The sequence below is a fragment of the Gorilla gorilla genome, chromosome 4 (genome assembly GCF_029281585.2).
Source record: "Gorilla gorilla gorilla isolate KB3781 chromosome 4, NHGRI_mGorGor1-v2.1_pri, whole genome shotgun sequence".
NCBI lineage: Eukaryota > Metazoa > Chordata > Mammalia > Primates > Hominidae > Gorilla > Gorilla gorilla.
In genome coordinates this window covers 171,553,566-171,568,396 of record NC_073228.2, presented here as the reverse complement: position 1 = coordinate 171,568,396, position 14,831 = coordinate 171,553,566, and the positions used below count along the sequence as shown (strand labels likewise).

The following is a 14,831-nucleotide window of genomic DNA, read 5'->3' as shown; positions in this document are numbered from 1 at the left end:
TGTCAGCATGTTTAAGCCTCCCAAATTGACGATAGGACATTCATGAGTTCAAATCCCAGCTTTGTCACCTACTAACTGTGTGATTTTAGGCAAGTGGCTTACCCACACTGTGCCTCAGTTTCTTCATCTGTAATATGGAAATAATAACAGAAGCAACATCAACAGGTTATCATGAAGACTGCATTAATACATGTAAAAACACAACTCACTGCTTTTCACAATCAATATTACCAACATCCAGTCTCTTCCTAATTACTCTTTGCACAAGGGAAATTAGATCCCATCCTATTCTTGGCTACATATTGTTGTCAGAAATTTCTCCTCCACACTGAGCCCAAATTAAGCTCCTGGCAATTTCAATCGATTTACCCCAGGTCTATTAGGAAATACAGAGCCAGGATAGTCTAATTTCTTTTCCTCTGACAGTTCTCCACAATATTTGAGACAGCTGTAACGTATCCCTAAATCTCCTTCAGACCAACCCTTCCAAGTTTTTAGCAACTTTTCCATATATAGCAGTCTTCCTGGGTTTTTCTTCATCCTTATCATTTTTCTTTGGATGCATTCAGATTTGTCAACATCCTTAAATTGCATAATCTCAAATGAAACATAATTTTCTGGGTGTGGTCTAAGAATGCAAACTCCTAGGAAACCATTATCTTTCTAAGTCCAGATATGCCATTTCTTTAATTGTAGAAACCACGGGGTACAGTCAAAATTCTCGTTCAAATAGCCAACCATCCCCTTGGCTAAAAATGTGTTTCTAGATACTTAGAGGAATTAAGGAGTTCTCTCTACTTTTCTGGCATCAGTATGAAGGACACATTCAAGTACTCTCTTGTGTATAGACCCGTATAACTAAATCCTTGCAATGCTAGGCTAAACCTGTAAAATCAGTTCACAGCTCTCCTGGATGGAAATCTATATCTGAAACTGAGTTTGCAGAACATCTGGGGGATCAGTCAGCCTAACCACTTTATTTTTCCAAAGAAACTCAGAGAGCTTTGGTGACTTAGCCACGCTCACATATAGGTGGAGCTGAGAGTTCAGCCAATGTGAATGAAATCATGGGCTAGAATATTCCCAATGACTCCCAACATGACCAGCTGAACATTTTTCTTGCTCATGGTTTCAGTATAACCTAGCCTACTTCTTTTCAGCAGAGATCCATCAGTAAAGCTTGGTAGGTTTTCCATCACAGCTAACTAGTGCACTTTGTTGGCCCTGTAGTCTCACTGAAATAGAACCCTATGTGGGTGTGGTCACTGGTAGATAGTAAGCAGGGTGCTCACACAGGTGTTTCAAGAAGGGGTTCCAATAGACCAGGTGCGGTGGCTTACACAAGTAATCCCAGCACTTTGGAAGGCCAAGGTGGGTAGATCACCTGAGGTCAGGAGTTTGAGACCAGCATGGCCAACATGGCGAAACCCCATCTCTACTTAAAATACAAAAAATAAAAATAAAAATTAGCTGGGCATGGTGGTGGGCACCTGAAATCCCAGCTACTCAGGAGGCTGAGGCAGGAGAATTGCTTGAACCCAGGAGGTGGAGGTTGCAGTGAGCTGAGATTGCACCACTGTACTCCAGCCTGGGTGACAGAGTGAGACTCCATCTCGAAAAAAAAGAAGGAAAGAAGGGGCCCCAAGAGATGCATGAGAACTTTGTGTAAGTCCTTCTAAAAGCAATTCATTCTGAATTTCTTAGGATGAAAGCATCACACCCATATTTATTTGCACAGTCGTGTGCGTGCATGTGTGTGTGTGTGTGTGTGTGTGTATTATTTTCACAGAAACTATGCGTCCTCAGGAAGACAGACTTGTCTCTCTAAACTCTTCCTGGCTTTATGGACCGACAGATGACCTGGAAGAGAAATAGAGGAATTCACTTACTCCAGTCTAAAAGGGAATTACATACATAACCATAAAACCTGCTTTCTTCTTGCCTGACAAAGATAATGTGAACTGGAACAGAAAATGTATGTGTATGTGAAGCTTAAATAAAACAAAACAGTGGGAAAGCTACTTTTAAAGCAATTTCTTAATCTGGAAACAGTTGTATCTAAAAATCTAAATAACAACAAACAAGCCCAAAACAAAACAAACCAAACCTCAGGCCACTACATTCCTTGGATCCTGTTTGTCATCTAAGAAGCTATTTCCCTGATTTTCTCTGCAAAAAGTGACCTCTCTCTTTCTCACTTTATCTTGCTTAATTCTCATGGCACTATCACATGCGACACTGTAATAATTCTGTGTACACATGTCCACTCCCTTACTAGATTGTAAACTCCCAAAAGACAAGGATAAATTATCATGCTATCCTCTGCCATCTTGCCATCTTGCAGTGTGACAACCTCCTGTCGGTCCTCTCAATATCACTCTTACTGTCTTTATAATCCTTTATTCACATGGCAGGCAAGATGATCTTTTAAAAACATATCTGGTCATTACATTCCCTTCTTAAACATCTGTCACTGGCTTCCTGTTTTGTTAAGGCAGAGTCCATAGGGTTCTTACCTCTTTAAGAACCTCTTTAAGGTGATCCATGAAACCTTGTAAGGTCTGGTCCTTGCCCAGTTCCTACCATCTATTTTCCTCCTCTCCCCTGCTTCCTCTCTCCACCCTGGCAACCCTGTCCTTTCAACTCCTGGAATACATCATTTTTCCTCCCAGTTCACATACACTCCTCTCCCTCCCTGTGGCTACCTTCTACTAATCAGTTTACTTCTTTAAGGAAGCCTTTCCTGATATCATATGCAAGTCAGGTCCTCCTGATGTTTCATGCTGTGGTTCTATTCTATAAATTTTCTTCAAGACCTTCCCAAAGCACATTTCCTGATACACTGGTGGAATATGATATAGCGGCACCAGAAAAATGTTAAGCTCTAGGTTTTCAGAAACCTTCTAAACAGCCATGTTATGCTATAAAATAACAGTCCTGACATACTTCTGGAGGTTGGGGAAGAAACCACTGTAATGCTGAATCAGCTACCCACATCATTTTTATTAAAAAAAGAAAACCCCAGGCTGGAATATGTACATCAATGGCAGACTGGTTCCTTTGGTTAATGAGTTTAATATTCAAAAAGGCTCCCAGAGGTCTAGAGTGAGGATCAAAGTGTAGGTGTACCACTACCGTGTGTTCTAGGAGCCCCTTGGCCGTCCTTGATTAACTGCCTCTATGGTATACCAATCACCCCAGCAGAAAATGCCAGGTCACCACTGATGCATCCCATCTGGACTCATCCCCTTTATAACATGGCTCACAACTCCAGAAAATGCTCAGGTCAAAAGGAGAGGACCACTACAGGATGACGAGGACAATGCCTTTGTCCAGAATTACTCAGGACATCAAGAGTCAAGGAGAAACATGCAAACTCTGAGAATCAGACTCCTTACCCTGTCAACGCCCGGCGAACACCTGCTGCTCTCTCTGTAACAGGCCTATATGGACAGCAGCTGCAACCCGTAACAGCGTAGGGCAAGGGAAGGGTGATGGGGAAATTCTATTCATTGAGCACCTACTGTGTGCCAGCTCCTCTACTGTGGGCTTTACACTCAGTTTATCATTTAATCCAAAGCTTCGTTTGGCTCATTCTTTCCCTCTTTAGAATCCTCGAGGTGGGCCATTAACATTCCCCCCAGATAGTGAACCATTCCTGCAGTTCACCCCGGTATGCCTTCTCACCTTGAAAAAATCATCGCCATTGCTTTTGACAAAGTCTAATACACCTGGCCAAAGCAAAGGGAGATGATGATGGTGAAGACGATTTTATCAGAATAGGCAATGTAGCCAGAGATTGAGCCAGTTCCAGATCCCAAGTTTCTCCCCAATTCTTCTCCCTCAGAAAAAGGCAGATCTCTTTATTGATAAACTATACATGGTTTATAAGATTTAGGATGAAAAGCAAAGACACTCATTTAAAAATATAGGTTTCAAACGCCAGTGCACAGTCATTGACTGATTTAACTTTGCCTCCCCTTCTTCTCATGCTGATCTCAAAGATGTGGGTCCCAGGAATCAGTCTTGAACGTGCAAAACTACTCAGCCCATTATAAATATTGCTCTCTTCCCATTGATTTTTTTTTTTTTTTTTTTTTGAGGTGGGGTTTAGCTCTTTCACCCAGGCTGGAGTGCAGTGGCATGATCTTGGCTCACCGCAACCTCTGCCTTCTGGTTTCAAGCGATTCTCCTGCCTCAGCCTCCTGAGTAGCTGGGATTATAGGCGCCCACCACCACACCTGGCTGATTTTTGTATTTTTAGTAGAGGCAGGGTTTCATCAAGTTGGCCAGGCTGGTCTTGAACTCCTGACCTCATGATCTGCCCGCCTCGGCCTCCCAAAGTGCTGAAATTACAGGCATGAGCCGCCGTTCCCAGCTTCCTTGAATTTTTATTCCCTTATGTTCATCTTATTGTGGATATATGAACATCTTTTATTTTTTTCTTAATTACTGAAGTGTCAGTCTTTAAAAGGCAGGAATAATGTCTTATTTATCTCTCTGTTCATATCAGTTCTTAGTATAATGCCTTGTATAGTCTTTGTCTCAAATAACACTTTTTTGTTGTTTTTGTTTTTCCTCAGTTTCTCTATTATGGTAAAAGTGATAATTATTCCAAGAAATATGTAATGAAACCAGTATTATGTATAATTTCTTTTTTTAAAAAAGTGAAGATACAAATACAAAAATAGGCTGGACATGGTGGCTTACACCTGTAATCGTAGCACTTTGGGAGGCTGAGGGGAGAGAATGGCTTGAGACCAAGGATTTGAGACCAGCCTAGGCAATATAGCAAAACTCCACCAATATGATTTGGCTGTGTCCCCACCCAAATTTCATCTTGAATTGTAATCCCCATAGTCTTCATGTGTTGAGGGATGGATCCGGTGGGAGGTGATGGAATCCTGGGGGTGGTTTCCACCGCGCTGTTCTCATGATAGTGAGTGAGTTCTCACAAGATCTGATGGTTTTAAGTGTTTGGCATTTCCCCTACTTGCACTTCTCTCCCCTGCCACCATATAAGACATGCCTGCTCCACCTTCTGTCATGATCGTAAGTTTCCTGAGACCTCCCAGCCATGTGGAACTATGAGTCAATTAAACCTCCTTTGTTTATAAATTACCCAGTCTTGGGTAGTATCTTAATAGCAATGTGAAAACGGATTAATACACACACACAAAAAGAGCCAGGAGTGGTGGCATGTGCCTGTAGTCCCATGTAGTTCCAACTACTAAAGAGGCTGAGGTGAGAGGATTCCTTGAGCCAAGGAGGTAGAGGCTGCAGCCAGCTATGATTACACTACTACGCTCCAGCCTAGGTGATAGAACAAGATCCTGTCTCTTAAAAAAATTGTCCTCTAAAAAAAAATCATTCTTATTTTAATGAAAAACCAGTAGCTTATACAGATAGAAAGTTTTCGCACATTGACACCTTTAATATGGGTCAATGAAACTTGGTGCAATTATAAACACTTTTCAATCCATACCACAAAATAATTTGACCAAAATGTAGGGTGGAAGCAATTGTATATGCTCTTCTTACCAAAGAAGAGAAATAAAGACAAATAGGAGACTGACAGATGGAAAATATTTCTGTTAATGACTACAGGCAATTGAAAGGAAAAAGGGTAACTAATTCTTCAGTAGAACGTGGTACAGGAAAGTACATTTTCAAAAGGCAAATTTGATAGGATGTGGAGATTATGAAAGGTAAAACTAGACTTTTATCCTAGAGATCTTTCAGGAAAAACGATCACATACCTAAAGGTTTCTGACAACTGGAAAGTAACAGAAATTAACCAGAGAAGCTTCATAAGGAACTGTGCAAAGAATTGAGAAAATAGAGAGAGAGGGACTTGAAATAAAATTCAGTGTGTTACTTAAGGTAATAAAAACAGAGATAAGAACAGGAAGATACACTTATTTATTCAAATAAATGTCAGAACTAAGATTACCTGTTGTGTCCTAATTCATGAAATAATTGGAAAAACAGTCATAGGATACTGTTGACAATGAAGACCAAATCTACGGCAAGCAACAGAAAAAGCAAATTCAGTCCTTAGTCCCTTCAAATGAAAGGGTTGGCATTTTCTTCCCCACAAAGAGAAGACATCCCCACTTCCCCATGATCAAATGACTCAGAAAAGTCTCGATCAATGTTACCGAAATGTGGCAAAAGTATTCACATTTGAGCTGAGTATCAGCGTGAGGTATTACAACCCAGAGGCATATCTTTGAGAAAGTTGTAGGGGAACATAAATAGATTCTTAGAATAGAAATGGCTCTTTCAGCATAGGTTAATGGAAGATATGTTATCACAAACTTGGGCAGGGAAATGGAGAATTGATATATGAGGTTACCCAGCCTTGATAGAGAAATTGCCAATCTTTATGGAAGATTTGCAGAATATTTTAAGAAAACCCAGAAGGAAGGGCTTTCCATTTATAAACATGTCTATTTCTCTTCATCTCTCCTGCCAGCCTCCTACTCTAAGTCACCAGGATATATCACTTGCCCACTGGGAATTCTTCCTCCCCACATTGGCTTGAAAGGTTCTTTATTCTTGTTTGGCTCTGGGTTTTTCGTTTTGTTTTAATGCAAAGCTAAATATCAGCTCATCACCTTCTGCTCCTGACACATGTGTAAATGCAAATGTTCCCTTGACATACTCTATTTCTTCATAGCACTTCTCACAATTTTAATAATTAATCTCTTATTTAATATACATCTTCTCCATGAAACTGTAAGCTCCAGAAGGGCAGGGAACACCATTTTGCACTATGCTAACACGTTGCACTATGTCTGCAACTAGGTGTTTAATAAAGACTTGTGAGATGCATAAATGAAACAAAATGTCTATAAGCTTCCAGGGAGATTTTATGTGTGTATGCACACACACACACACACACACACACACACACACACACACATAGACGCACACACACATATATCTGCAGATTATCCAGCTGCCTTAAATAATAACATTTCCAAAATGTTTCCACTGAATATCTTCTGAGTAGCTCACTAATTGTGTAGAGTCCAGTTCTCTCTCTCTCTCTCTCTCTCTCTCTCTCTCTCTCTCTCTCTGTTGGTAATTTAGCTCTATAGTGCCCACATAACTGAAAAAGGAAAAAGGTAGATGACACACAAGTCGTGAGTGGCTTAAGTCTTGGCACAGGTTCTTAAATAATTGAAGCTCTCATTACATGTGCAGTTGGTTCCACGTAATTCAGACATGTGTGTATGAGGCTGGTCATCCCATTATGCTGACCTCAAGGGCCATGGCTGTTTGTCATTCATCTTTTGTTTCCTCACTGTACCCAACTTGGTTCTAGGCATAAAGCAGATAATTGATACATTTGCACTGATCTATGTATCCATGTCAAAATTGGGTTTGAAGTGACCATTGAGGCTGCCGTAATTTCGAAGAGAATATTTGTACATGAAGTCCTAGGGTGGATTTGCAAACCTCCAATCCATTTATGGTGGCGACACTCCCTAGTATGGCTGTAGGGTGAGCCATTGGGTTTCGTGTGCAAGCTTCGTGGAAATGCCTGCTTTTTTGTTAGGGAGTAATAGAGACTGCTTGGCATAGTCCGAAGTGTATGGGGTTGAATTTTGGCTCTGGAAACATTGTTTCAAATGAGTTGCTTCTTTATAAGCTTTGGTTTCTTGGTTAAAATTCCTATCTCAGCAGTTTTTGCAAAGGCTGGAAATAATACGTTTAAAGTGATTAGCATAGTTAGGGGCACAGGGGCATGTAAGAAGCAGCATTTAAGAAGCTTATTAGAGCATACATCCATAGAAGGAAATGCATGTGAATGTCCATGGCATCATAAGAGCCCCAAATTGGAAACAATCCAAATGTCCATCAACTGCTGGATAAAGAAAACGTGGTAAACCTGTATCAGCAGAATACTATTCAGCAATAAAAAGAATGAACTACTGATACATGCTATGCATAGATGAACCTACAAACCATTATGTAATACATTATATAAGCCCATTGATAAGCAATGACCAGGAACCTCACTTTTATAGAGACAAGAAAAGTAGATCAGTATTGGCTAGGACTGGGGGTGGAGTAGATTAACAGCAAATGGCCAGTAGGGAATTTTTGGATGATGAAAATATTCTAAAAGTGGAGGATGTTGTTGGTTGTTCAACTCCATAAATTTGCTGAAAATTGTGGAAAGCTAAAAATAGCTTCTAATGGGTGGATTTTATGGTATGTGAATTATACTTCAAAAAGCTATTTTTTAAAAAGTGTGTGAGAATACCGAGGGGAACTTCAGCAGTAAGAAATCTCCCTACACTTCATATTGAGAACAGTGTCTCAAGGCTTACGATGGAGCTCCACACCATAGCCAGCATGGAGACACTGGCTTCTTTGGGCAGAGATGGCAGAGCCAACATTCTCTGAGGCTCTTGGGAAATACATTGCTGTCTTCGCAGCGCTTGCAACAAGCCAGAATTATAGAGGATGGTTGGAGCAGCCAATGTCCACAGAAATGTGGGCCTGGACAACATTGCCTCCATCAGGGGTAGCCACCTGGACTATTTTTAAATAAGAAATTTTGGTACTTCACATTCCTGCATTTTAGCCCTACTTTCCAATTCCATCTCATTGTAATGATTAACAGTCAACCCACCAATTTGAGAAGAATTCATATGACGTGCTGTTCTGATGAGCATCTATATAGGGGCTGTTGGTTGTTGCCTGTCTAGAAAGTTTATTCAAAGAGAGACAGGTGATGTTGATACTTGGTACTCAGTGTCACATGGAGACAAAAAGATACCTGGAAGACCATGAGTCAGTCACAAACATACAAGTTCCCATAAAAGGGGAATAATTGACATATTAAAATCTATAGGTCCTAGGTCCTAGGAGGATACTAAACCCATCACGGTTTTTCATAGTTTTTTTTTTTTTTTTTTTTTTTTTTAAGAGAGAGACAGACAGAAAGAAAGAACAGTGTCCACGATACATCAATTAAAACCTGCCATTTCCCCAAAGCTATCAGCTGCAGAGTGGCTGCCAGAAGTCCCCCTTCTCTGAGGGTGTCTTGAAAATGAGCACCTGGGGCGGTCAGAGCTATTAATAGGTGGAAGGAACGATATAAAATGTCACAATGCACCTTTCCAAATAAAAACGTGTCCAGACTTCTCCAGGAGAGAAGCAAGAGAGGAAAATGGCCCAAAGTACTTAAAAATCATTGCATTTTCCTTTTTCTGAACTCCTACTATATATTACAAGGGAGAACTTGTCACTTCTAAGGTGTCTGGCCTCTCTCACTGCAGTTCTGAAGAGTCCCATAACTCATTCATGGCTAGGAGGGTCTTTTTGCTTCATTCTTTTCACAACACGGGCCAGAGAGGCACTGTTCCTGTTCCAACAAGAGACTGTGTGGGTAAGAGGTGTTGACTGTCATCAAGATACAGCAGTGAGGAAGGATGGGGATCTCCTGACACTTTTTCTTCAACTGCCTGATGCCTAGTCCAGACAGGGAGGAGGAATTTGGGACCCTGAATCCGTAAGAGCTTAGTAAGTATACTCAGAATCTCCAAATATGCTTGGAGATAGGTTTCAGGATAATCACCATGAATTTGTTGTTAGCATGATGATTTTGTAATAACGCTGAATAAACAGATTCTGTGTCTGGAGAAAATAAGTTTTAGCTTCTGCTGGTTTCTAGAATTTAACCTTGAAATTCAAAAGCTGTGTGAGCACAGGCAAGCCACTTAACTGCTATAGACATCGGTTTCTCCAATTATAAAATAAGAGACTCCAGCATAATGATTATTCAAGCTCACTTCTAGTTTCACAATTCCTGGATTGTATCAATGAGGTAAGAATGTTGCCCCTGGAACAGATTCAAGAATGCTCTCAGTGAGGGGTAAGGTCAGTAGTCATCGCTTCAGTAGGGGCTGATTAAAAGATCTACTTTTTCTTCTTTCTTTTTCTTTTTAATAGCAAAGGTTTCTCTATTTCTCTCCAACTGAACTATCAAGCTTATAGTTGCTATAATTTAACTTTATTACTCTTTTGTCTTGTCAAGAAGAACGTAATAGTGTCCTTAAAGAAAATGACAGCTTTTTTCTTTCTCTTTGAGGTTTATTTCAAACAATTTTCTCTTTTCCTGATGAGGCTGAGCCGTGTTTGCCATTGCATATTGTCTTCTCTTAATGGGAAGGTTTTCAAACACAGGGAAGAAAAAGAAAAGACTGCTTTTTAAAAACTTATTTATTTATTTAATTTTTTGATAAGCCTTTTTGTCAGTTCGAATAGTTACCTTAAACATCATTTAAGAATCGTGGCCTCTTTGCAACGCAGTGCATTTTGAGAATGATGTCTCTTTTTGTCTTTCTAATGATGTCTTGCCCAGTCACTCAATGCGCTCACATTGCCCCTCCTTCTAAGGCCCTCAGTCCCCATGTTTTCCTCTGCAAACAGTAGGGGCCAAGCAGCTTTAAAGCTTTTTGATCAGGTTTCATGCGGGGAGACATTATGCATTAACTGGCATATTGGAACTACCACTGAGGCACTATTAGTCAACAACTATTGGACTTTTACACTCTAGCCTCAGCTACTCTCCAGTAAGTGTAGTCCCAGGTCTTATACTAAAAGACAAAAGACAACCATGTGTAGGTGTATGTTGTTTTGTTCGGTGTTGAGAGGAAGTCAAGGATTTGGATTATCGATATGGCGGCTCAGAATGGGTGGTTTGTTGTTGTTGTTGTTGTTGTTGTTGTTGTTTTTAAGACAAGGTCTCACTCTGTCACCCAGCACCCAGGCTGGAATGCAGTGGCATGATCATAGCTCACTGCAGCATCAAACCCCTGGGCTCAAGTTGTGCTTCTGCCTTAGCCTCCTGAGTAGCTGGGACTATAGGCACATGGTACCATGCCCAGCTAATTTTCTGTCTTTTTTTTTTTTTTTTTGGTAGAGATGGTAGGTAGGTTGCCCAGGCTGGTCTCAAACTCCTGGCCTCAAGTGATACTTCTGCTTCAGCCTACCAAAGCTTAGGCATCTTATATTCTAATGATCCAGATGGCAAATTTGAATGAATGGAACACAGATACTCAAATCTGCAAACATGAGTTCTTTTAGCCCAATGCCTCCTTCCCTTTTTCCTCTTCCCTAGTTTACTCACCAAAAGCTCTCTCTTAATTCCATTTTGTTTGAGAACATTGATTGGTTTCTGATAGGAGCTGCTAACATACTAACCACATGGACATATACATAGCAAGAAAAAATGATAATATATTGGGTGAAGAACCTTAAAAATCAGGAAATACTATTTTTAGAATTAGTTTTCTGATTTTAAGCCTGTGAACTTCAGGGTTTTTTTTTTTTTTTTTTAATTGATCTATGAAGAGGTTGGGTTAAATAATATGTATGGTTCCATTCAAATTTAAATTCTGGGGTAAGTACTATAGGAATAAAAATAAAAGTTAAGGGGATAAAAATAAAAGTTAAGGGGATAGTGAGCTCCAAATGCCTTGGCTGGAAAAGTGGGAATTATTGGGGGAACGTGGGAATTAGTTAAGAGTGAATATCAGATTATGAAAAGTTTCAAAAGCTCAGCATAAGAAAACTCTAGGCTTATGACAGAGTTAGTTTAGGTTCATGAAGATAAAGTAGAGCAATTAATTGCCACTTAGGATATTTCTTTTGGCAATAATCTGCAAGATACAGGTAGGAGGTTGTCTTTGAAGAAAGAGGGACTTGATATGACAAGGGATGGACTCTGGGTGTGGTGCGTACTCATTGTTCCTGCATCCAATCAAAACAGAAAAGGGTGGCTTCAAATTCCATGACAACCAGGGCCCTGTTTGTCCACAGGCTTAATACAGTTTCTAGAAATAATAACAGGTGCCGAATGCATGAGGGTTGATTTTCTAAAAAGTGGCACAGCTCCTTTTAGATACATTGGGAATGAGGGGCTGAAGATGGTGAAGCGTCAGTGAGGTCTGATTTTTTTCTTCTTGAGAAGAAAGGCGGAAGATGGTGGTATGTTAACAAGGCAAATGAGAAGGTAGACTGAGTCGCTGAACCAGAAGTAACAATGATTTTTCAATATGTTGAAGCTGAGGTGATAGCAGAATCTGAAAATGAGGGGAGATGCTGTGATCAGGGGCCTCCATTCCCGGACATGTAGATCTGAGAGGAATTTGTGTAGAGGTGATAGCTGAAGACTGTGTGTGAAGGCAAGGCAGACTTGCTGCAGACATTGCCCCTTTTCAGAGATCACCCACAACTGGAAAATCCAAGAGAACAACACACTTTAAGTGCTAAAACCTGAACCAACAAGGCCATTTCTCCACTGATTCCTTTTTGAAGATCATGAATCTTATTTTTCCTCTCTAACTCATCCTTTCTTAACCCTATTTTCCTAAATCTATCCATTCAACACATACTTGTTGAGCATCTAATCTGGGACAGGCACAGTTAAGGATGCTGGAAAAAAATAGTGGCCACAACATAAAGTGCCAAAGTCTGTGGAGCTTACTCTTGACAGTAACAAGTTTAAGAAGAAGAAAGAATTTCACAGTGGAAAAGATAGGGACTGGGTGGAGTGGGCAAAATCACTTAACTTCAGGGAAGGCTTTTTCGAGGAGGTAACTTCTGAGCATAAGAGTGAGCTTCTCAGATTGAGGAGAAGGACAAGACGCAGCTATAGGGAAAGAGTGTACAACAAAGAGGAAACAGGAAGTGCCAAGGTTCTCAGATGGGAATGAGCTCGGCACATCTGCAGGGTTGACAGAAGACATGCCAAGGTTCTCACGTTGGAATGAGCTTGGCACGTCTGCAGGGTTGACAGAAGACTGAGGTGGTTGGAGCCCAGTAGTGGGAGGAAGCAGTGGGTGCTGATGAAGTCAAGGAGGGCCTAGGGATCACCAAGAGGGAATTTGAAAACGAGGTTAGGAATATATCGTTTCAGTAAGAGGAAGGATTGTCCTGATCATCAGTCTTGCAGAATAAAGAAGACAGCCAACTACTGATTGAGCTATATCAGATCCCTCTCATGGGTCCCTAGGCCCAGTAACTGAGGCTAAAGTGTTATTCTTATTCTTGGCAGTACCCCAATTGTGTTTGCACAGGTAAGATAAGAATCAGGTAGCACGCGGGATACAAAAGAACGGAGAGAGGCCTGGCATTATTTCTCAAAGATCAGCTGAGCCATGGTATAAAGCCACTGGAAATAGCAATGGGAAATCCTAGAAGAAGGAGAATTGAAATTATATAGAAAGGGAAATTGAAGGGAAGTAGTGTCAACAAAATGTCAATTGACTGCACAATCCAAAAACACACAAGAAAAGCATTCTATCAGTTCTGGGTGCACGAGGTTTCCCAAGTTCTATTCAGTGTAGTTCAGAAGCTGCTGCCTTAGGCTGAAATGCAAACGGCTCTGAATTTCTGAGATCGCAATGATTTGGGCACGTTTCTGCATTTGTGTTTCCATAACCCGATGTGACTGGGTAAATGAAGAGAAGGCAGTAACTGGGAAAGCAAAGACATATAGATTTGGAAAGTCATTGTCGATTTGGAGAGGTGATTTCTTGGGCAAAGGGGCGGTAAGTGAAAATGGGAAGAACATATGCAAATCCAAACGATGGCAGCTCCAACCCTGCTTTTTGAGTGCAGTAAGCAAGCTGGCAGTCTCCTAGACCAGCACCACTTACTAATGAAACATCGCAGAAACCCCCGCATCTGCTAATTATCCCAGGGATTTTATTTTAGTAGCATCTGTAGCAAGTTCTTACACAGAAAAACAACTATTTCCAGGAGATAACAAGGGGAAGCGAGGGTCACAAGTAATTAGTTATCACACATTGCTGGAAAACTGCACTGGGGATGGGGAGGAAATTCCATGTGTCTATTGTGTCACTTCGGTGCTCAAGGTAATGTCTCAACTCTGCACTCCAAACGGGAAGAATGGGAAACATCAGTGGAACAGGGTGAAAAGTGGTCTTAGTTGGGATTTCACCAGTTTGGTATTCTGAGCTTTGGAGCAAGTCAGCAGGGGAACTAGGGTTTGACTTCCCGTTTTGTGGATTCATGGTCCTTACTGCTACCTTGAACACTGTATCTCCTAAAGTCCGTCATCACCAAGACAGGAGAAGACAGATACAAGGCAGCACAGACTTGCTCCCTGCCAGCAAGATGGGAACCAGGAGCATTTGCTGGCTTTTTTCCCATTGAGGGAGTTGCTTATTGCTTCCTAGGGTAGAGACTTTTGCTTCCCTGACTGTCTGGCTTACACGTAACTGGAATGCCACTAAGGAAAAGACGAAGTAGACTTTGGGTCTCTTCTTTCTCTCCATGAGCCTTGGAGGAAAGAGAATTACTGCAGATTATCACTCTTAGTCAAACAGAGAAGCCATAAGGAATATTTCCATTCTGGTTTGGCTTTTCATAGGATCACTGAGTGACTTCGTGAGCCCGATTCCCTTTATTTTGTAGAATAAAGAACAAAAGCCCAGAAATAGAAATAGACTATTCCCAAATTACAGAACTGATCTACACCCTACCCATGGCTAGAACACCATTCCTGGCCTGCGGACTACAAAGCCACCATGTCCTTTTCTAGCCAAGGGAACAAATGAGGGAGAGGGCTCCTATTGCAAGGAATAACTTTAACTCATTTTAATGTAGTATTTATGTATATTATTCTCTAGTTTATCCACTTTAATATGATAATGTAGTATTTATGTATATTATTCTCTAGTTTATCCACTTTAATGTGATCCAATTTTCTGCAGTATACTTCATTCTGTTTCTATCATTCATCCCTGTTATAGAATGAATGGTGTCCCCCATTCATATGT

At 40.8% G+C, this 14,831-nt stretch overlaps 1 protein-coding gene across 13 annotated transcripts in view; it reads right to left on the bottom strand.

Moving 5' to 3' along the window:
- The window catches only part of TENM2 (teneurin transmembrane protein 2), a 1,282,302-nt gene that overhangs the window by 507,567 nt on the left and 759,904 nt on the right, over positions 1-14,831 (bottom strand). The gene's annotated exons all lie outside the window — the stretch shown is intronic.